The following is a 22,268-nucleotide window of genomic DNA, read 5'->3' on the forward strand; positions in this document are numbered from 1 at the left end:
AGCGTAGCTAGGGTTACCCTTTGAGCAGGGGGTTGGACTAGATGACCTCCTGAGGTCCCTTCCAACCCTGAGATTCTATGAAGAGATGCAGGGTGCCACTGTAGGGTTGTCAGCGTAGACATACCCTGAGCTAGACCATTTCCTAGCTAGCGTAGGCTTGGTATCAATCAACGACCTTGTCTACGTTTGGCATTTCTCTTGTATTCATGGATGCGTTGCCTGCCACCAGTGTAGACTGGCCACTGGCATTTTAATAATCATGTTCTCTAGCCCTACACTAGTTTCCCTTGAGATGCTCCATCAGGAGGAAAGAAAGAAACAAGGAGAAAGAGCCAAAAAAGGGGTTAAAAAGTAGACTATAAACATGTTTTATTGGATAACCTCATTTCCCATCCCTAAGTGTAGCTTCCCCTCTATTTCTCTTACTATGCCTATTACTGGAAGAGTCTGTTAATAAACCCTCTCTGCTCCTCTCTTTTCACTACTCCAATAGTCACTCATCTTCAGCGACCTTCATTTAAATACATCTACTCTTTAGGGCCAAGTCAAATGACCTTTCACCACCTATCCAGACGGGGCTGAGAGTACTCTCCCTGAAGTTAACAGAAAAACTGATTTCCATGGCAACTGGACTATACCCCTCTTCTAGTAATTACCACAGTTGTAATTGACTGGCCAACCTGAGTCACACCAATGATTGTGTAAATCTGTTACCCTCATTTCCAGTATCTCAACCCAGTTCAATTTATCTCACTTTCTTTCTCGCTCAAATATTCACCTACTAAAAGCTACATGTGGTATTTTATTGTCACATATTATCTTGCTTCGGAAGAAGTGACAAGTGGAGATTTCCTTTCTGAGTATCCTACTGATGAGTAACAGCTATGCAGCACAGCGGCCAGAACCCCAAAATCACCAGAAAAAAGGCAAAGTACATACCTGAGATTTCCCCCCCCTCCTAAATCAGTCCTATACAATGTCTGATGCAGAAAATATTGACCATGGGACTCAATTTCTTCTTAAACAGATTTACTCACTAAAACTGCATCATCCCATTTGTCACCAGTTAAGGACTACTAATGTGCCCATACCATGACCTCCAATTCAGTGACAGAAATTAATCCTGAACAGCTAGGCAGAATCCAAATGATTTTCAGCACCTGTAAAGTAACTGGAAAGGACACTATCAACTACCTTTTTTGCTAGACTGTCCATTTGCTCTTGCAGGCTTAAAGGGGCACACTCAGGTCTAATTTGGCTTAATTCAGATACCAATAATGTTATGGTTAAAGCAAACATTTAGAAAAACCTAGGAGCAAGAGAGATTTCCACAATTTCTTTTTGATTTCAATATGACTTTTTTGCCCTTTCGTTTCCTCCCTCCCTTCCACACCAACACCCAAAAACCACAACACATTATCCTGCAGCATTTGCTGCCTGAACATTGCAGCAGTGGGCTGGTGCACGAGAACTTGAGAAGTGAAACTAACTAGTGCATTTTCACTGTCCAAGCTGAGTAAAGCAGAAAAACTAAACAGCACAGAAAGTAAGAGAGTTCTTAAATGTTCAGTTTTGATCCTTTAAAGGTGTCATTTGTAACATGAGACATTTTTTAAAATCCTTTCTGACTCAACTGCATCCCTTTAAAAATAAGTGACAAATTTCAGCTGGCAAATTTATTCCTGCATTTGTAACAGACAGTGAAGTGAACTTGACTTTGTGTAGCATCCATGGCAGGACACCTCTTGGAACAGGGCTCGTCAGTCAGCTGGGAGAGCAAAGTGTATTTTGAAACCTAGAGAGACTCAAGGGCTCACACTTGTATAATGTTAGTTCGAAGTTAAAAGTCAATAATCCATGCATTTAGGATATGAATTGCTCCACCATGATTTTATAGCAAACCTGTACCCCAAAATAGTTGTAATGACAATCCCATATTTGACTACAAGGACCGTTCTTTTCTCAACCCTATTTGTTAAAAAAGCCGAGACTGAAGACGACTGGATGGCTAAAGGGCTTGATAATAGATTAGAAAAATGCATTTCCAGGTTATTCATTTAAATCCAGCCTAGACCAATAGTGATGAGAAGCTACCGTGCCCAGCTGAAATACAATAGACAGGAGTCCACAGCTTAACTCCATCCCCTCTGCCACTAGTACCACAATGGGCATGAACTGGCAGCCTCTTTGGCACACAGAGGTCTATGGATATGGAAAGTGAACTAGATGGTTTCTCCAAGAAGCATTGCAACACAGCTGGGGAGCTTGCAAGGCTACTAGGGATGTAGTAGCTGTTCTGTGGGTAAAGAGTTGAGAGACCATCAGTATTCTCTGCAAGCACTCAAATTCACACAAATATATTCACTTACATTTACACTGCCTGATTATTTTTCCCCCCAACAAAGATTATGGTAACAGAGAAAAAGTACTCCCCATGTTTTTAGTTTATTTTACATATCTGACAACTCTTGGGAAACCGATTACACAGCAGCAGGGGAGAGAAAAATATTTTAAAAGCTATGAAAACCTAGGGTTGTAAATCCACAAACATTAACTGAGGCAGGTGTAATAACTGAAATGACTTTTAGCTCATGTTTTTAAACCCAACTAGATTTCAAGTGAAAGGGGTCCCTTTAAATATATCACCCACACAAATATGTGGGAGTTTGAATTTGTAGTAGGCCAATTATCAAACAGGCTGTGCTTCATCCCCCAATACAAACCTGCTGAAGCTCCAATTTCTATATTGAAATTCTATCACTAAGCATATAGTTATTTGTCCAGAAATCAAAACATTATTTTAACACATGCTTTGTGCCAAGACTTCATGGAACTTTCCAACACTTTATGAAAGAGCTACAATTTGATAGGCTACAAAGGAAAAATCATTGTTTTATTTTTTCAAAGTAATACTTAGATTATATGCTCTTTGGGCCAAAGATCATGTTTTCATTGTAAGTATGTACAGTTCCTAGCAAGACGGGAACTCAAAACTTGATCAGGGCCTCTAGGCACTGCTGCAATACAGATAAGAAATAATGTATTCCTCTGTAAACACTGTTTTTCATTGCAATAATATTAGCAAGGTCTGCAAGGGATTCGTCCAGACATTGCACGTTTACTGTAACACACTTTTAATAACATTTCCTGCTGCTGATGGAATCTTAAGGCTTGTCTACACTTGAAATGCTGTAGCACTTCAGCGTAGACACTCACCACAGTGACGGAAGGGGTTCTCCCGTTTGCATAAACTAATCCGCCTCCCTGAGAGGAAGTAGCTAGGTCTATGGAAGACTTCTTCCGTCGACCTAGCACTATCTACACCAGGGGTTAGGTCAGTTTAAGTACATTCAGGGGTGTAGATTTTTTTTACATGCCGGAACGACATAGCTGGGTCGACTTAACTTTTGAGCGTAGAACTGGCCATACTGCAGGATCCTGAATTCCCTACTTAGGCAATCCCTCCCACTGGTTTCAGGACTGGGTCTGTCGGACATTTAATAAAACCACCTGCACACACACACAAAATGTTAAGTAGGACTCATCCCTGATCAGAGTGCCGCATAATACTGGCCAGCTTGATAATAAGAACCTCTGAAGACTTTGCTGCTGCTATTTCATGGATGTGCAAGTGCTACCCTATTCAAAGCCATTTCAGGATGGCTGCCAATATAATGTGCTAGTTCTGAATAGATCTGCAAATACTTTTTAAAAGAAGATCATGCTAACAAATTAAAAATAAAAAAAAGTTACAGTTCTAAATGCAAGCATTGAGGGCATATGGTTAAATGCTCTCACATGACTGGGGCTCACAAACTGAAATAAATCATTTGCCAGAGGCTAAGCACTTTGTGGTTTAAAAGGTTTCCCTTTAAATACAGAGGCAGTCATACTGGGACTCAGATGGTTTATGCAACCTTATAAATCCATGTCAGGTAGAAGCTGCAGGCTCAGCAGGGTGTGGCCGTACAGTAGAACGCAAATTATGCTGAGTAAAACTGATCGGTTATGCTCAAAGCAACTGTAAGCTTAAACAAATTAAAGCAGAGCTTTTTCTGGGAAGGTTTAAACTGATTACAGAAATCTGATCTAACCTCAACAAGACAACTAATCAGGTTTTTGTCCATCCCCATTGTCTGACAAATTATAATAACTGTCAGAATTTATTCCCCATTTTAAATGTTTTTCACCCCAGTAAAATAAAAAAAAATAATCTCCAAGTAATCAAGAAAAGGAGCACTTGTGGCACCTTAGAGACTAACAAATTTATTTGAGCATAAGCTTTCGTGAGCTACAGCTCACTTCATCGGATAAGCTTATGCTCAAATAAATTTGTTAGTCTCTAAGGTGCCACAAGTACTCCTTCTCTTTTTGCGAATACAGACTAACACGGCTGCTACTCTGAAAAGTAATCAAGGTGCCTTTAGAAAAAGGACAAATTTCCTGAAAGAGCACAGCAAAACCTTGCCCCAAAACAGAGTTTAGATAGTGGCAAGGTAGCGTCAGCAACATAATGTCAAGTTATCTGAACACGCTATCAACCACATTTAGTTCATTCAGATAATTAACTAATGGCTAGTAGAAGAAACACCTCTTTCCTAGGGTTAGGGAGTCACCTAAATCAGTTTCCACTTGCCTGCTTTTTCCAGAGTTTTACATGTGCAGAATTATTTCTTTTTATTACTCTATAAAATCCATACTCTGATTTTACAGTCGTAAGTCCACAAGTGCAAATACCCCAAAACGTTTAGTTAGCATGCTGGGTACTAGCTAATGCCATTACGTGGACTTCAGTCCCCTTGATCTATTAACCAATCTTCAGCAGCCCCAGAACATCTAAGGACTTCTTCCTCCCACCATACATCACATGCATTAGCTTATTAAATGGAATTTGCAAGAGGGGGACAGAGAATATGCTGGCGTGAATTCATATCTGGAATGTTTTAGATGGTAACCCAAGATACATTTTGAAGAGATGCCCTAAGCCCCAGCTACTGATCATTAGTGGTCTTCAGTTCATTGGATCTTTTCTTTTTTGGTTTCAGGGTTGCCCTCTTGCTCCTTTTTACTCTACCTACTGTTCCTGACATGCTCCTGTGATATTACACGAATTACAAGTTACATCTAAAAAGAATACAGCAGCAGAGGGTTGAAGTTTAAATGCAAAGCAAAGGTGGTCGTTTGTCTGGGCTCTTTACTGACCTCCTTTATGCCCTGCAAAAATGACATCATAGTTGATTTAACTTTTTTGCCTGCTTTTATAAGTTCCTGACTTCCATCTTCTGGCTGGGAGATTTGGGCTGGAGGACATAGATGGTTTCATCCTAGGAGGGTGAAATCTGAGCTGCAATATCCCAGCCCCTAAATGAAATGTCAGAGATGAGACCTCCAGCTCAAATTTCATTCTCCTGTGATGTCCCCATCCAGATGTTCCAAACATCACGATGTCCTCCAACCAGACAGACATGTCGCAACCTGATATTGTTAATATAAACAAGCAAAAGTGTGTGTGGGGGGGTGATTTACATAAAACTCTGAGGTCCTCTATGATTGCCATTTACTGCTCTTACACAGTTTTTTCTTTACAGATCACCTTTCCTAGGCAAACAGGCAAGCTCAGCAGTTACTGGGCAGAGGTGGTGAGGTCTACTGACCTACGGGTTAAAGTCAGAGACTGTTTTAGAGATATCGATATACTCTGGTGCCTTTACAATAGCACGTCTGTTCTCTTCACCAGAGGGTTTTTTTAAAGTTTGTAACAGCTTTTGATAGGAAATCAGAAGCCATGATTCCCGTAACAGCTGTAGCAAATGTACAGCTTCACTTATACATCTAACAAACAGTAACTTATGAAGGGTAAAATCAATATCAGAAATTCTCCCTGTCTGTTCTACATTATCTCATGTCTTGGCTCTTGGCAACATTACATTTCACTTGATGGGTTCTCTACAGCATAGAGTGCATTTCTCTAAAAATGTACTTAGCTCCCTCAGAAAACTCTTACACAACAGCCTGTACCCAATTAGCAAAATGAAGAAAAACAGCTTAGGAACTGTAAAACTTTTGAGCTCCAGAGATACTAAAATCCTCTCAGATACAAAACAATATTCTGCACTAAGATAGTGGACTTCTTCAGGAGGACCTCAGAGTGAGTAATAACTCCATTTTACAAAGGGGGAAACTCATGCACAGAAAGATAACTTGTACAAAGACACCCAGAAAGCCAGTGGTATAATTGGACATAGACCTCAAATATCCTGACATCTAACCACTAGAAACCACTTCCTTGTAAAGTCTTCCACACTAAAAGTAAATTAATTCCTTTGAAATCATCCACATACCCAAAACAGATCAAAGGTAACGTGCACCGCTAGAGAAAATCTAACTTAACTTAAAGATCCACAATGGATAACACTTAATTATCTATACACGTAAGCTTTTTGTTGGTTCCGATAAATTCAAGCATGTACACACAATTCTAGATCAGCCTGAATTGATGCAAAACATCGTTGCAGTTGTGTATTTACTTCTAAATTTGAGTACTGGAGAAAGCTGGCACACTGCAGTACTATGGTCCTTTGGTGGTCTCTGTTTTAGGTAAAAAGGATGTCACAAGAGAGGCAAAAAAGCCAGAAAGTTGAGACATGTAAGGGATCCACTTTTTCATCCTGACATCACACACTTTTTAGATTTGCTACCACAAAACCAACCGGCCTCCAGCGGAACGCAGTTTGTTTTCTGAACAGAGACTGTGGTTGCATAGCATAGTGGGTGCCATAAAAAAAAACAAAACAAAACCATTTGCCACTCTGCCACAACTTCAGAACCATTAAATGTCTCCAGTTCTAAATAGAGGAAGATACAGCAGTTACATCAAGTGCCAGGGGTGGTGAATGCAAAGAGTTTTTAATACCTCGCTGTACACTCACACTTTGATATGGGCCAGTTGCTGGCTGGCTGGCATATTTAAATTCCCAGAAGGTTCTAAAGCCATTCACAGTGATACTCCATGAACCCTATGAATGAAGGTCAACACTGATCATGAAAAACCAAGAAGAGATGACAACCCCAGGGAGCTATTTCTGTTTCAGCAGCCTCCCAAAAGCACATGGAAAATTACAAAAGTGAGAGCAAGTTTTGTACAAGGCCACAGCTGTCTCACTTCCATGCACTGTGCTGCTGTTCCAGGCTTTACATTACCAAGGACAGATGCAATGGAAGTCCACAACCCCCAAATCAAATGGTTCAGCAAGTTTACACTCAATCCATTCCTCCTCCTCCCTTGGCTCTCCTCCCAAACTGGCAGTAAATAACCCCCATTTTTTAGGCAAGTTAGAGCTTTTCATCTTAAGATCTTATAAGAGCCACTCAAAGCATTAAAGAGGAATTATTCCCTACAAGCATCTCGTCTATCCTAGAAACATCAGAACCTCCAAGGCAAGCAGTGAACAGAGATAATTTAGAGTTGCAAGACTTCTGACCCTAACAATGGGAGCAGTTATCACACTTTTACTACATAAGCGGAAGTTTATTGATTTTCTAAGTTAGACATTGCTGGAAGTCACCTACAAAGACTCAACAGGCAAAGTTCTCTGCAACTAGAGTCATAGGTGGAAAACCTATTCAAGGATCACTTTGTCCTACCAGCCTTCAGGCATCTGGGGATTGTTCAACACTTATGACTTCTTCTTTGGGAGAAAACTGTGCAGTAAAACAACAGTTCCAACTTCAAGACTCATAAACTGCCCCATTCTCTCCTGAGAGCTAGAGAATATGAAATGCAGATATGGGGGGGGGGGAGGAAAGCAACGTCAATGGTAGAAGTTAAGTCATCTAACTCATCATGTACATCATGAAGTAGCAAACTCCTGCAACGGACATGTACGTCAGCGCCCAGCCTTTGTCACATAATCTTAGCTGCCAGTTCCTTATCCTTGAAAAGTGCCAATAGAGTATCAACAAAAGGAAACAAAATTATCTAAATTCCACTCTAGTTTTCGCCTATGAAGTTTTAAAAATGGGACACTATTACTACTAAGCCTGCTACTTAGTTTGGACACTTTTATTTCAAGACATAAGCCAATTCCTTAGTTTTAGCGCTATCCTAATAATTAAGATTAGAGTACAATCATGCCTTCATCATGTGCTTCATCTATTACCCAAAAGCATACGATACCATCTGACATGACCACCTTTTGAGGATACTGGCAGAGAGAGATTTCCAAAGGATCTAAATATACTCAGCACAAGTCTTCACCACCACCAGACTAAGATACAAACAGTAGTAAGCAACACTGAGGGGTTTTCTACTACACAGAGTCTTAGACAAGGGTATGTTTTTTTTCCCCCAAGCCTCTTCAAGATATACACAGATTTTTATTATGATATAAGCCTTAGAAGGTTTTGACAAAATGGAAGGAGCTGGAATCTCCATTGGTGGACATCTTTTAACTGACCTCAGACACGTTGATGACACCACGCTCTTTGCTACAATCCCTGATGCAATACGTCTATAACAAGGAACTGGGGAATAGAGACTATTCCTGAACACAACAGAAACAAAATGTGCGTACATTGACAAGACAAAGAAAAAGAGGATGCAAGAAGGCATCACAATTAATAGACAAGCTGTAGAGGCAGTAGATGAATTTAATTATCTAGGACAGGGGTCTCAAACTCCCAGCCTGCGGGTCATCTGCGGAACCTCCCCAATGTGGCCCACGGGGCTCCAGCAGTTTTGAGGCTGGGTCTCTCCCTTGGCCCCACCTGCCACCCCCAGGCGCTCCCCCACTCCAGGCAATTTACAATGGCCCGGAGCCCCGGCAGCGCAGTGGAGCTGTGTGGTGTCTGCCTGCTCGCTTCACATGTCTGCCAGCCCCTCCCTGCAGCCCCGGGGTGGGGTGGAGGTGCGCCTCTGCGCACTGCCCCTGCCCCAAGAGCCCCTGCAGCCAATGGGAAGCTGCAGGGGCAGCGCCTGGGGGCAGCAGCATGCAGCAGGCAGAGGCCCCCCGACCTGCCCTGACTTGGGGCCCCAGGTAAGCTGATCGCCATATTTGGGGTCGGGAAGGAATTTTCCTCCAGGGCAGATTGGAAGAGGCCCTGGAGGTTTTTCGCCTTCCTCTGTAGCATGGGGCACGGGTCACTTGCTGGAGGATTCTCTGCTCCTCAAAGTCTTTAAACCACGATTTGAGGACTTCAATACCTCAGGCATAGGTGAGGTTTTTCGCAGGAGTGGGTGGGTGAGATTCTGTGGCCTGCGTTATGCAGGAGGTCAGACTAGATGATCATAATGGTCCCTTCTGACCTTTGTATCTATGAATCTAAGCGCTGCACCCCTCAAGTCCCTCCCAGAGCCTGCACCCCCTCCCCTATCCCCCACACTCCCAAACTCCCTCCCAGAGCCTGCACCCCAGAATCCCCCCCGCAAACTCCCTCCCAGAGCCTGCACCCCAATCCCCTACTCCAGACCTCCTCCCCCACCCAACTCCCTCCTGGAGCCTTAGGCAGGTGAGGGGCAGAGTTTTGGGGGGCAGGTTCTGGGCAGCATGAGTGACATATTGGCCCACTGGGAGGATTTGAGGCCTGGCACTGGCTCTAAGTTAAATTGAGTTTGAGACCCCTGATCTAGGATAATACATATCGAACCAAGGAGGCTGTTCCAAAGAAATCGGAAGATTAGGGATGGCTCACTCAGCTATGGCCTCCGTTGAGAAAGTGTAGAAAAACAGTCACGTCTCACAATGTACAGAGGTGCGACTAGTGAAAAGCTGAATTTTTTCCATAGCAATTTATGGATGCAAGTTCTCAGAAGTTAATACTGCTGACAAGAAGAAAATGTAAGCTTTTGAAACGTGGGCTGCAGAGTACTCTTGAGTATCTCCTGACTGGAGAAAAAGATGAATACCTATGTTATAAATATTACTGGAGAGAAGCAAACACTGATGTTGGAAATCAACAGACACAAACTTAAGTACTTTCATCACATTAGGCACAGAGATGGAAACAACCTTGAGAAAGTTATTATGGAAAGCATGGTGGAGGGTCATTGTAGTAGGGGACAAGCAGCAAGGAGATGGATGGATGGATGGTGTGAGGCTTATCACTGGAAGGTTAGCTGCTGAGTGGTCAAAGTTAGCAATGGATCACAAAGGCTTCTGAAAATTCTGTCATCTCACTGATATTCAGGCATGAATACATGGATTTATGTAATCATTAGTATAGAGTTTAGCATCTTCCAGCCAAAGATCTCAAAGCACTTTCCAAACTGATTATGCCTCCAAACGTAATTGTGAAGTCATTATGCTTACTCTGCAGGTGGGTAAAACAGACACAGAAGGAGACCTGGGCATCACCACAGAAAGCTCAGTGAAAAGCTTAGTGACCAATAGCGGTCAAAAAAAAGCACACAGTGTTAGGATATATGAAGAATGTGATAGAAAATACTGAAAATATCGTGATATAAATCACTGATATAGCCACACTATTCAGGGTGAGTTCAGTTCTGGTCGCCCCATCTCAAAAAAGATATAGCTAATGAAAGCAAACACTTTATTTTACTAAAAGCGTAACATATGGAACTCATTGCCACAAAATGCAGTTGAGCAGAAGAGTGTAAGACACTTATAACACAACATCCAGCGTAATGTTAGACAGGATACATTTATAAGTGACAAACTCTCAGGCTTCAGGGCACAAAGCAGCCGCTGGAATGACTCCTATGGACAAACAGTTGAGCACAACCAGTAATAACCCCATGCTAAGCAATAAGCAGGCTCTTCTACATTTGCCAAGGCAGATGCAGAAGAGGGACCCCAGCAGAATAAAGTAAATGTTTATAAACACAGGAACAGTAATTTCCCTCTGTAAGGATCACGAAGAACTAATGAAGCGATCTTTCAACGTGATTTACAGCAGAGGCACTCAAGTGATGGATTACACACACTCATGAAAAAACCATTAGGCTCACTCCTTAATGGCTGGACATCCTATGCTTAATAATGAAACTGTTTTCCTACGCAGCAAGATAAAGCTATGAGCAGTCTAATTATATCAGGAATCATTCTGATTGAGATATATGAATAGTTTCAATATAAATAGACTTTCACTTAAACAGTTCATTATGATAGAGTTTCCCTACCCATTCCAGGCCCACAATGGGGCAGCTTTTGTCTGCAGCTAAGGAATACGACTAGTTGGAAGTGAAGAACAGAGAGATTTAGATTTTCAAAAGTGGCTTAGGCTTTTTAGAGAGCAACAGCGATGTGTGTGGCAATCTAGTTTGAACTCACACTGACTGGCGACTGGAGAAACTCAATAAGCAGCTCCGCTATAATCAGGATCAATAACACCGTGAGTAAGTGCCCATTTCATGGGCATATACCGTTAAGAAAACTGTACAATACCAGTTGCATATTTCATCTTCTATAAATACAAGCATTTCCTCTATGCCATGCTGTTACAGAAAGCTGGCTAGGAAACCACAGGTATGTACAGTATACACAGTCAAACCCAACTTTGCCATTCTTGAATTATATGGGCCTGATAACAACAAAAAGCCCTTGGGAGCTTGATCTAGTTCCTTTTCCTACCTGAAGATCTATCACAGTGATTATTCCCTTCCCATCTGTCCATCCACAGACACTGCATGCAAATGAAATCTGGAAGCTTGCTACACCCAGCCATCTCCCTGATTCCTTATGTCAACTGACAATATCTATCAGGCACATACAACTTGCAAGGACCACTGCCTTTGTTAGCAGGGGCGCTAAAAGTTAAACTAAACTCTCTTAATAAAAACACACACACACACACACATGTATGTACGTAACCCGAGAAATAGGAACTAAGGAACTTTGGAAACTGAAAAAAGATTTTCACATCTCAACAGCCAAGCCAGATGCAAGTTCCCCTTTATGTTCAAACAATATACAGAGAGAAGTACTAATTCATACCAAGCAGCAATTTGTCATGAGAGAGGAAGCTGGAAGTCACGACTCCTCAAGTAATTTGCTCTGCTAATGACTTATTTTGTGACAATGGGCAAACCTTAATCTTTTCTGTTCCTCAGTATACCCATCTGTTAAATGGGTCTAGTAACCTCACAGGGGATCTGAGAGGTCTCATCATAGTCTGAAAAACACTGAGATTTTCAGATGGGAGATGCTATTTGAGTGTAAAGTTTAATATGATCAAAACTAGCAGGTGCTTGCCTCCTTAGCCCACAATTCTATATTTAAATGGGAAGTGCCACACAATTATTTTTAATTCTTTCCATTATTTGCAGTAATCTTTAAAAACTGAAAAAGTTTTTCCCCAACTGGTTTAGTCCCTTTTCATTTGGCACACTTAGTTTCTCCAAGAGCAAAACTCAGCGCGATTCTGCTTTGTTTATCTCCTTGTCTGAGGATCTGCATATCAGTCACACTTGGACAAGGGCTCCCCCAAATTAATCTGTGCACCCTCTACTAGCCAGGCATCAGACTACGCAGGAGTAGAGCAAGAACTGCTCTAGGATAATTCAAAGAGAGGGGCTTTTTACAATGCCCTAGCAATAGACTGATGAATTTATGTTTGAAAGACAGATATTCAGAATCTAGAGTTTGTTCCCTACCAACTTAGACTATGACGGTAGATTCAAATGGGTCAATTGAAACTGCTTTTTAAAATAAAAACAAAGAATCAGCGTATTACCAACTGTAGTGCAAAATATAGCAAATTGTAACCCAACTCACCCAATCACAGATTAACGTGCAATTTAGAAAGTTATGGGAAAACAACTGAAGAAACTTAAACCTAACTTTACACTGATTCTGAATAGAACCAAGTCTACTTATGACAGACAGCAGAGGATAACATCAACGTGAAAGATATTAAACATTCTGTATGTGATTAAAATGGGGTCACTATAGGGCATGCCGTACCACACAGTTTATGGTACACTCCGGACACACCTGTATGTACCTGAGATACATTGATTTAAGAGCACAGATTTTACACGACCCTAACAATGTAAAGTTTGCATTCCCAGCGTATCAGAACTGTTCATAGAACTGAGCAAGAAAGGTGTAAAATCTTCCTTGCTACTTACCTTGGCTGTGCAAGTTATTAGAGAGTCACGGCATGGCTGCAAATAATGTATTTGGCAGATTAACTGCTCGAATTGTACACTCAGTAAACAAAGGGGAGAAAAGCTGAGATCACCTCCAAGTTTCTTGACATCTATACGGGTGAAAGTAAAAAAAAAAGCAAACTTTACTTCTGAAGATAAGTGTCTACGGCACCAAGAGGAAAAGCATCACCTTTTAAGCAGCCCTAACCCCACCTCTTTGAAGCTCAGACCATACTGCAGAATCAAAGGTGCTTGTTGGGAGGGAATTTATTCCTTTAAATGAAAATATCTGCTCTCCCACAATCCAGTCAAGCCAAAAGATAAAGCCAGGTGGGTTTAAATTAGTGGTGTAACAGACTTAATTACAGGTGCCAAGAAAAGACTCAGCAGTTGGAAAACAACACACCCAGAGAGAGGCCTCTTGGATTATAAAAACAGAAGGAAATAGAAGTACAAACAATGAACCCTATTTGACAAAGTCATGGCAAAACTTAAACTGCCGGAGGACACTACCAGAGAAATTGCACTCTGCAAAGAAATGTGGGTCTAATTCAATATAAGCTGCCACACTAATGCAACACTGTGGCTGGGAATCTAAAATGAACAAGAATCAGGAAATCTCTCTAAAAATAATAACTCAGCCCCTTTGCACAACTGTAGCATTTTATATCACTCGGTACATTGTTAAAATGTCTTAATCTATAATGTACAAAGCAGATGAGTTACGGTTGCTGCGGGAATCTTTGAATGTCTTGACTTGCACATTTACATTCTCAGATATAACACTGCATTATCAGCTTCCCCTATTGAGTTTTCTACTGTTTAAAAAAATAAATGGAGAACTGACTGAGCATACATTCAAATAAACATGCTATGTGAGGCTGTAATAAATTCACTTTGTGCATTTATTTGAAGGCGTGCTCACCTGTAGTCTGCAGAGTTAAACAGTGAAATAAGCTCAACCCTGAGTATTTTATTTCCATCCCTACTTCATCCACCTCTACTGGGACACTACAAAAGGGCTGCCAAGCTCAAGAAGAGGGAGGAATGGAATTGGGGGGAAAACTTCTCAAGAAGCACCACAGCACTGGAAACTAGGACTCCTGAATTCTTTTATTTGCTTTTCCACTAAGCCTGGTCTACACTTACAAACTATATTGATATAACTATGGCAGTTAAAGATGTGGCTTTTTACCAACAGAGTTAGACCAGTACAAGTTCTAGTATGAATGCAGTCATACCAGTATAATAAAAGTGCCTTATACTGCTATAGTTATTCCTCCTCCCACATGGAATAGGATTACCAGTGGAAAGCTCCTTTATACCCATGCAACTGCATCCACACTGGGAGGGTTGTTTCACAACTACACAGATAGTAACTAAAGTGGTACAACTTTCTAGTGTAGGCAATTCTAGTGTACAAATGACTTTGTAATTTTGGGCAAGTCACTTAACCCCTCTGTGCTTCAGAGTCTCCAACTGTAAAACGGGTATATTATCACATAAGGTTGTTGTATTACCTCACTAATGTTTATGATGTGCTTTGAGATTCACAGGTGAAATGCACTATAGAAAAGCAATAATAAATATTCATATATGGAAATCTAAAAAAGCTTACTTTTGAGTCTTGCTGTTGATGTAGGCCCCGAGAGGTTATTCCCCAAATTCCCCAAGAAAAAGGCAAGAAACTTTCTATTCTGCCCCATAAACTTAATAAACTGAGCACCCTAGTAAGATTAAGCAGTCCCATGCTTCAGCTGCTTTACTGACAACATACACTGGAGAGGAACTTTCGTTAACCCAAATGTGGATATATTTTACATTAAATCTTTCATTTCAAGACAGCACAATACAACTTTATTGCTGCTGAGTTATCTGTAATTCTGACCTCATTTGCCATTCATTCAGCTTGCAGAATGACATTAGGACACTGTTTCATGCTTCCCCAGACCCCAGTTCCATCAGCAGAACTGTCAGAGCACCAATTCACAGTTCAGAGTTTCATATTGCTTCCCCACAAAGGACTCGCTGTAAAGCACAGTCTCTCCCTTCACTCACAGGCTGCCTTGGCTTTAATGGCTCGACTTGAAATTCAAACATTTTGTTTACATCAATGGAATATTGCTTAAACTAGGACCCAAATACAGTCTTAGGACGGATTACTTCAAGTGAAGCACATTATAGGGAGGGAAGAGGCAGAATCCATCTGTCAGAGCCCTTTTAACTGGTAGAAGAGATAAAATGACGTATTTCTATTTCCAGGTAGAAAAGTCATACACAAGAAAATGCCTCCCTCCCCCAACTCTGCCAAGAAACTCAGAACATTTCTGTGGAAACCTACAAACCACCACATATACACTTGGCTGTGCTCTGAAATTTCAAAGGCACAAAAGGTTGTACAACCCCTACGAGAGAGCACAAAGAGAGGCTCAGGCAACATGGGTGACTAAGAGCCGCAGTACGTTCAATCGAGTATCTGACACATCGGGACAATATCACCACTGGCAAAAACGCATAGTGTCTTTAACTTCAAGGGAGTCGTACCTGCTCAGACTAGCTGTGTACTCCAACCTGCAAGACAACATGTGAGAAGATCATAAATAATCCTAATACCTGGCATTGACATACGTGTGCAGCATGATATACATGTACCCGGCATGACTGGGGCACCTGGGCAGTACTTCCATCAAAAGGACTAAGTGCTTTACAAACATGAATTAAACCACAAAACATATCTGTGAAGTAGGCATATATTATACCATTCTATTAATGGGGAAAACAGAGGCACAGAAAGGGAAAGTGGCTTGCTCAAGGTCAAACAGTAAGTCAGTGGCAGACGCAAGAGAGGAACCCAAGTCTCCAGATTCTCTGTCCTGTGCCTCAGCCACAAGACCATCTTTCCTCTGCCTCGTGCCCCAATCACTACTTAGGGAAGCCAGGGAATTAATTTAGGGTATGTCTACACTACAGCAGTACAGCTATCGGACTGCAGGTGTGCTGCTGTAAGGCCGTAGTGTAGTTGCTTCCTACATTGATGGGAGGGATTTTTCCCTCAATGTAGGACAGGTAATCTACTTCTCTGAGAGGCAATAGCTAGACTGATGGAAGAATATTTCCATCGACCTAGCCACATCTGAACCAGGGGTTAGGTTGATCTAACTATGGTACTTTGAGGTGTAAAATTTTTCATAGTCCTGAGTGACAGAGCTACGTCAACAGAAGTTCTAGGTGTATGCCAGGCCTCAGAAGGAGTGCATGGCGTCTGTCTAGCCCAAAAGATCCTGGCCCTATGGGGAACACTACCAGAGAAGTTATGAATGCTCTGATTGACCACATCACCACTCCCACTGGAAAAAGCTGTACAAAGACATCAAAGCATGCCTCCTTACTGGTCATAAATACATAAACATATCACTTTAAGCTCATTTCAGGCTGGTTCAACATGTATTTTGCTATGTCAGTCTTTTTCACAGTAATATGTTTACAGTTCTAGATCATGTTACCAAAAAGACTGGAAAGATTTTAAATTTAAAAAAATGTTTCAAAGAAGAATATAAACCTCTCTTAATTAAGCCTAGAAGGCTTTCCTGACAGATTCAGACTCTGGCGATTAAAATCACAGCTCAGTTTTCACTGACTGCACAGTTAGCTCTTTATTACAGTGCTACTGTTCAAAAAAAAATTAAAGTTGTGTCAGCATTTCCATTATAAACCATTTCAGGGGTCTAACTTAGCCGTTTAAAAGACTACTCCATGCTACTCCAGGCTGAAACTTGCTGTACAAGGTCCCTGCATGGGAATGATTTTAAAAGCATACAATGTGCCTAAAAAAAATATTTCCTGTCCATTTATATGTTAATGTAAAGAAAAGAATCTTACTGAAACAAGAGGAAAGTAGCTCCAATTTTTAAAGCACGTGTCCACTCAGGTGGTAATGCTCTATATCGCTATACAAGGCACTGGTTCCTGCTGTCTCCTACCTCAGTCAACAGGGGCTGGGGGCGTGGGGGTGTCCACAAGATGATGCAGCCTGTGGAAGAGGGAATGTCTCAATGCTCAGCAGTGACCCAAAGGGAGTCCTCTCCTACTCAAGAGTGGGGAGCATAAAGCATGGGAAAAGATGGAGGACTCTATGGCTTTGACAGGAGGTTAAGGACCCCTAGGGGTAGGAAGGGCAAGTTAGTATGTGAAAGAAAAAATTTTATGGCAGCTCAGCAGGTTCTTTCAGAGCATTTTTAAAGGGACAGTGTCAAATCGAGACCTAGTTACTTTAAAAAAAAAAAAAGAGCTAGAAGTAGCGTCAGGTGCTATTCTGGCTCCAGAGTTGTCCTGCCTATTTCGGTGGGTTCACAATAATATTTCCCTCTTTTTATAAAAATCATTTTCCTATCACTGTTTGATGTGAGAAAGCCCACATAAAACATGATACCAGGTACAGGCACGTGCTGTCAAGGTAAGCAAATCGGGGAAGATATTTTTTCTTTCTAATTGTTAGTCACCTCAGGTATAACAAAAAAAAAAAAAATCCAGGCAGAGTGTTATTGTCAATGGCTATTAGCCAGCATGGGCAGGGGTAGTGTCCCTAGCCTCTGTTTGCCAGAAGCTGGGAATGGGTGAAGGGAAGGATCACTTGATGATTACCTGTTCTGTTTATTCCCTCTGGGGTACCTGGCACTGGCCGCAGTTGGAAGACAGGACACTGGGTTAGACAGACCCTTGATCTGACCCAGCCTGGCTGTTCTTATGTTGTACACTGATGATAATACCAAGCAGCTATAGCTCTGCCAGACCTATATTATTCAAATATTAGGAAACTAGAATGCAACTATTAAACTTTGGTGCTCTAGAATAATGCTAATTTTGCCAAGTATCAAGATACCTGAAGATTTTAGACTCTTGCTTCGAAGGGTTAAAAAAGTTCAGACAATTAAAGCGAACGTATGTTTCCTTTAAATGGTATATAAAAAAAGTGCAAGGTTTCAGCAATACAGGTTTCATAGGGGTTTGACCACCAGGCTGTATAGCTGGAAAGTATCATTATCTGGATGGGAAAACTGATGAATAAAAGCTAAGTGATTTGCCAGGCATCCCACGAAGAGCAAGAGAAGGGGATGGGAAAAGGTCTCCTGACTTGACTTCCTATCCATCAGACTTTGCTGGAAAACTATTTCTTTATGGGACCAATGGACACACACTGTACTCATGGTGATATTACAACCTACTTTTCCATCAAGTACAATACAGCCATCTTCCATCAACAAGAGCCTGTTTCGGCAACCCCTGCACGCCCGCTTGACAAAACCAACCCAGCTACGCAAGAGGGATCTGGAATCCCTCCTGTCTCAAACGCTTTCAACAGAACTGTTAACTTACAAATTCCAACTGTAGGGCTACATTCTCCCTCAGGTTAGGCCTGTGCCACCCTCTCTGCCACACCCCACCCCAAAGACAATAGGATTGCACAGATACAACAAAGGGCATGTTTTTGCCTGCAGAATTTACAACTGGTGATGATGCACAAGCCAAAGAGAACCCAAGGAAACTTTCAGATCCCTTGGTGAGTTTGCAGGGCTAGAATTTAGAAAAGCCATCTAATTTTATTGTAAATTGAGAACATTTGCTTTGGAATCACAATAAAAGTAGAACCTAACTCCATTTTTTTTTTTTTTTTTTACAGTCTCTTGTCATAGCAGAACACCGCTTTAAGCACTGCACTGATATTTAACAACATTAAGATCCAAGTATATAGATGACCACTAGCACCAGTAGAGTTAAGAGTCTGTCACAGCATAAACTCCATTTTTCAGGGGCTATGAATTGGGCAATTAAGATCAGCACCATTGTGGGCAAGAACTTGACATTCAGGGTCTCAGTGCAGGGCAGATTTCTGCTACTTTTAAATCAGAAGTGAGACACTCATTGGTTTCTGTCGCTTCAGCCTGTTCCCTGTGCAAAGAGTTTCCTTTTGGGAATTAAGTTTTACGTGGGATTAGAAAAGCCTGGTCCTTGCTTTAGACTAGGAATTAACATTAGAATTTTTTTTTCATATGCATAGTAAACTTTACTTATTTTCAAAAATACATTTTCATGCTAGAAAAATCCAGGGTGCTGTGAAGTAATTACATGGAAAAGGCTGGTGGGTCTAGACATCAAATAGGGACAGATTCTGATACCCCTACTCACACCAAATAATCCACAAATAATCACGTTAGTCCTTCGGTCTACTTGTAGAGTAACATGACACTCAGCCTCAGAAAGGGTAGAAGAATCTGGTCCATAATACACCTAAAAAGGGAGTGTATTCATAAGTTCAGGAGCTACTTTACTTCCATAAGAGATTTCCTTCTTGTTCTTCAATAATATCTAAAAATAACCAGGCAAAATGTAAGAGAGAGGCATATTAGCATGTGGAATAGTCTCCTACGGAATTGATGGAAGTCTTGCTATGCAAGTCATTTAACAGTTAACGGAAAGGCCCCTAGAGAATGTACTGTCAGGAACAAGACTACACTGTCAGTTGCAACAGACAGGTAGATAAGGCAATAATTCTTTTCCATCACTAACATTGAAGTAAAAAGCCACAATCTTTCCCCACAACAAAAGGGCCAGACTTTTAAGAAAATAAATGTTTTTTATTTAGCTGTATAACAGAAGCAGCCCTATCAGGATTGGGCGAAGGAAGGGTCCATTGTATTTGGTGCTGTACACACAAATTGAGGGTTAATCTGGACAAACTACCTGTCCCCAAATACTACCAGGGGACTCAGAACACCAGGTGTTACACCTTAATACAATAACCAAGGTCCTTCAAAGGCTGGGTGCTACCAACAGAGCTCCTCCCTTCCTGTCCCAAATTATCATGTGGTATTATTTTACACTCTTTAAGAGTTCTCCCACTGCACCCCAGAAGTGATTGCATTTTAATGATGAGCAAGGTGATTCTTGTAAATGGGTTTCGGATAAAAGGGGTTATGTATAGGTAGGATTATCTTATACAATACCTGGGGATGGTTCAGACTAAATATCAATCCAGATTATCCACCCTAACTCTAGGCATCATGACTAGAATGGGTAAACCAAACTTTCGGCCCAAGTAGGTAGTTGCATTGCTTGGACTGTGCTTCAGGAAATGACTCAAACTGCTACACCTTCAGGGCTGTTAAAACTCTGACTAATAAAGATAACTTGAGGAGGAATAGCCTCCTTGGAGGAACTGAGAAAACCTGAAGCACTATCCCCTCCCTTCCAGAAAAGAGAAGGAAATGAGGTGACAGACAGGGAAGGAGGTGCAGGACACAACTCTCCCGCCAAGAGCTGACCATGGGGAGAGGAATAGCAGAGCTCCCCAGAGACCCTGACCTGAGGGGGGAGAAGAGGAGAAACCTGGCCATAACTTAGCTCCCCTGACCCCCTCCCCGGGGAGGGAAGAGAGGAGGAAGCAAAGAGCCCTCCCCCAACATGTTCCCCAGAAACGCTGAGAGACCCTGACCTGAAAGAAGGGGGAGTAGAAGCAGAGAGACATACCCCGTCCCCGTGGCTCCCCAGGAACCTGACCCAGGGGAGGGAAGCAGAGACCTGCCCCTCCATGGAGGCCCTGTCTTGCGGGAGAAGGGCAGCAAAGGGTCCTGCCCCCAACAGCTCCCCAGAGACCCGGACTCGGGGGGAGGGGAAGCAAAAGGCTCCCCCCCCCACAACTCCCCAGAGACCCGGAGGGAGGGGAAGCAAAGGGCTCCCCCCCCCACAACTCCCCAGAGACCCGGGGGAAGGGGAAGCAAAGGGCTCCCCCCCCCCACAACTCCCCAGAGACCCGGAGGGAGGGGAAGCAAAGGGCTCCCCCCCCCACAACTCCCCAGAGACCCGGGGGGAGGGGAAGCAAAGGGCTCCCCCCCCCACAACTCCCCAGAGACCCGGGGGGAGGGGAAGCAAAGGGCTCCCCCCCCCACAACTCCCCAGAGACCCGGGGGGAGGGGAAGCAAAGGGCTTCCCCCACCCACAACTCCCCAGAGACCCGGAGGGAGGGGAAGCAAAGGGCTTCCCCCCCCACAACTCCCCAGAGACCCGGACCCGGAGGGAGGGGAAGCAAAGGGCTCCCCCCCCCCACAACTCCCCAGAGACCCGGAGGGAGGGGAAGCAAAGGGCTTCCCCCCCCCACAACTCCCCAGAGACCCGGAGGGAGGGGAAGCAAAGGGCTTCCCCCCCCCACAACTCCCCAGAGACCCGGACCCGGGGGGAGGGGAAGCAAAGGGCTTCCCCCCCCACAACTCCCCAGAGACCCGGAGGGAGGGGAAGCAAAGGGCTTCCCCCCCCCACAACTCCCCAGAGACCCGGACCCGGGGGGAGGGGAAGCAAAGGGCTCCCCCCCCCACCTCCCCAGAGACCCGGACCCGGGGGCTCTCCGGTCCCAGCCCGGCGGATCTCTCCGCACGTAGGGGTCCCTGGGGGGGGTAGCGAGCGGCCCTCACCTGGTCCCCGGGGGCTTCGGGGTTCAGACTCCCTCCTAGAGGCGGCTCCTCACTTCCGGGTTCGCCGCCGCCATCTTGGGGGCGTTTTGCGTACACGAACTTCCGGCCCGCCAGACCGGAAGCGGGAGGCGGGGCGGGACCCGGGGCAACGGGAGCGGGCGGGGGAGACAGAGAGAGCAGCGCCGCCGCCGCCTCTACCCGCCTCCCCCGCCACCTCCCCCGCTACCTACTGCCCCCCCCCGCCCCCCATCCCCTCGCCCCCCCGCCACCTCCCCCGCTACCTACTGCCCCCCACCCCGCCCCCTACCCCCTCGCCCCCCCCGCCACCTCCCCCGCTACCTACTGCCCCCCCCGCCCCCCATCCCCTCGCCCCCCCCGCTACCTACTGCCCCCCACCCCGCCCCCTACCCCCTCGCTACCTCCCCCCGCTACCTACTGCCCCCCACCCCGCCCCCCATCCCCTCGCCCCCCCGCCACCTCCCCCCGCCCCTCCTGCCCCCCCGCTACCTACTGCCCCCCACCCCGCCCCCCATCCCCTCGCCCCCCCGCCACCTCCCCCGCTACCTACTGCCCCCCCGCCACCTACTGCCCCCCACCCCGCCCCCCATCCCCTCGCCTCCCCCGCTACCTACTGCCCCCCACCCCGCCCCCTACCCCCTCGCTACCTCCCCCCGCCCCTCCTGCCCCCCCGCTACCTA

The 22,268-nt window shown here is 44.0% G+C and overlaps 1 protein-coding gene across 11 annotated transcripts in view; it reads right to left on the bottom strand.

Annotated features, from left to right (window-relative positions):
• Positions 1-21,739, bottom strand: part of SBNO2 (strawberry notch homolog 2) — a 109,201-nt gene extending 87,462 nt beyond the window's left edge. For 3 of the 11 annotated variants that reach the window (XM_073324660.1, XM_073324662.1, XM_073324650.1), the window contains exons 1-5: positions 21,571-21,739; positions 19,292-19,471; positions 16,988-17,138; positions 15,653-15,679; positions 13,088-13,218 (exon numbers count right to left, since the gene is read on the bottom strand). The gene's annotated coding sequence lies outside the window, so the exon portion shown is untranslated. The remainder of the gene's footprint in view (positions 1-13,087; positions 13,219-15,652; positions 15,680-16,987; positions 17,139-19,291; positions 19,472-21,570) is intronic. The other 8 variants (XM_073324654.1, XM_073324652.1, XM_073324651.1 and 5 more) reach the window with 8 other exon arrangements.
• Between the last annotated feature and the right edge of the window lie 529 nt (positions 21,740-22,268).

This window comes from Lepidochelys kempii, chromosome 25 (genome assembly GCF_965140265.1).
Source record: "Lepidochelys kempii isolate rLepKem1 chromosome 25, rLepKem1.hap2, whole genome shotgun sequence".
Lineage (NCBI taxonomy): Eukaryota > Metazoa > Chordata > Testudines > Cheloniidae > Lepidochelys > Lepidochelys kempii.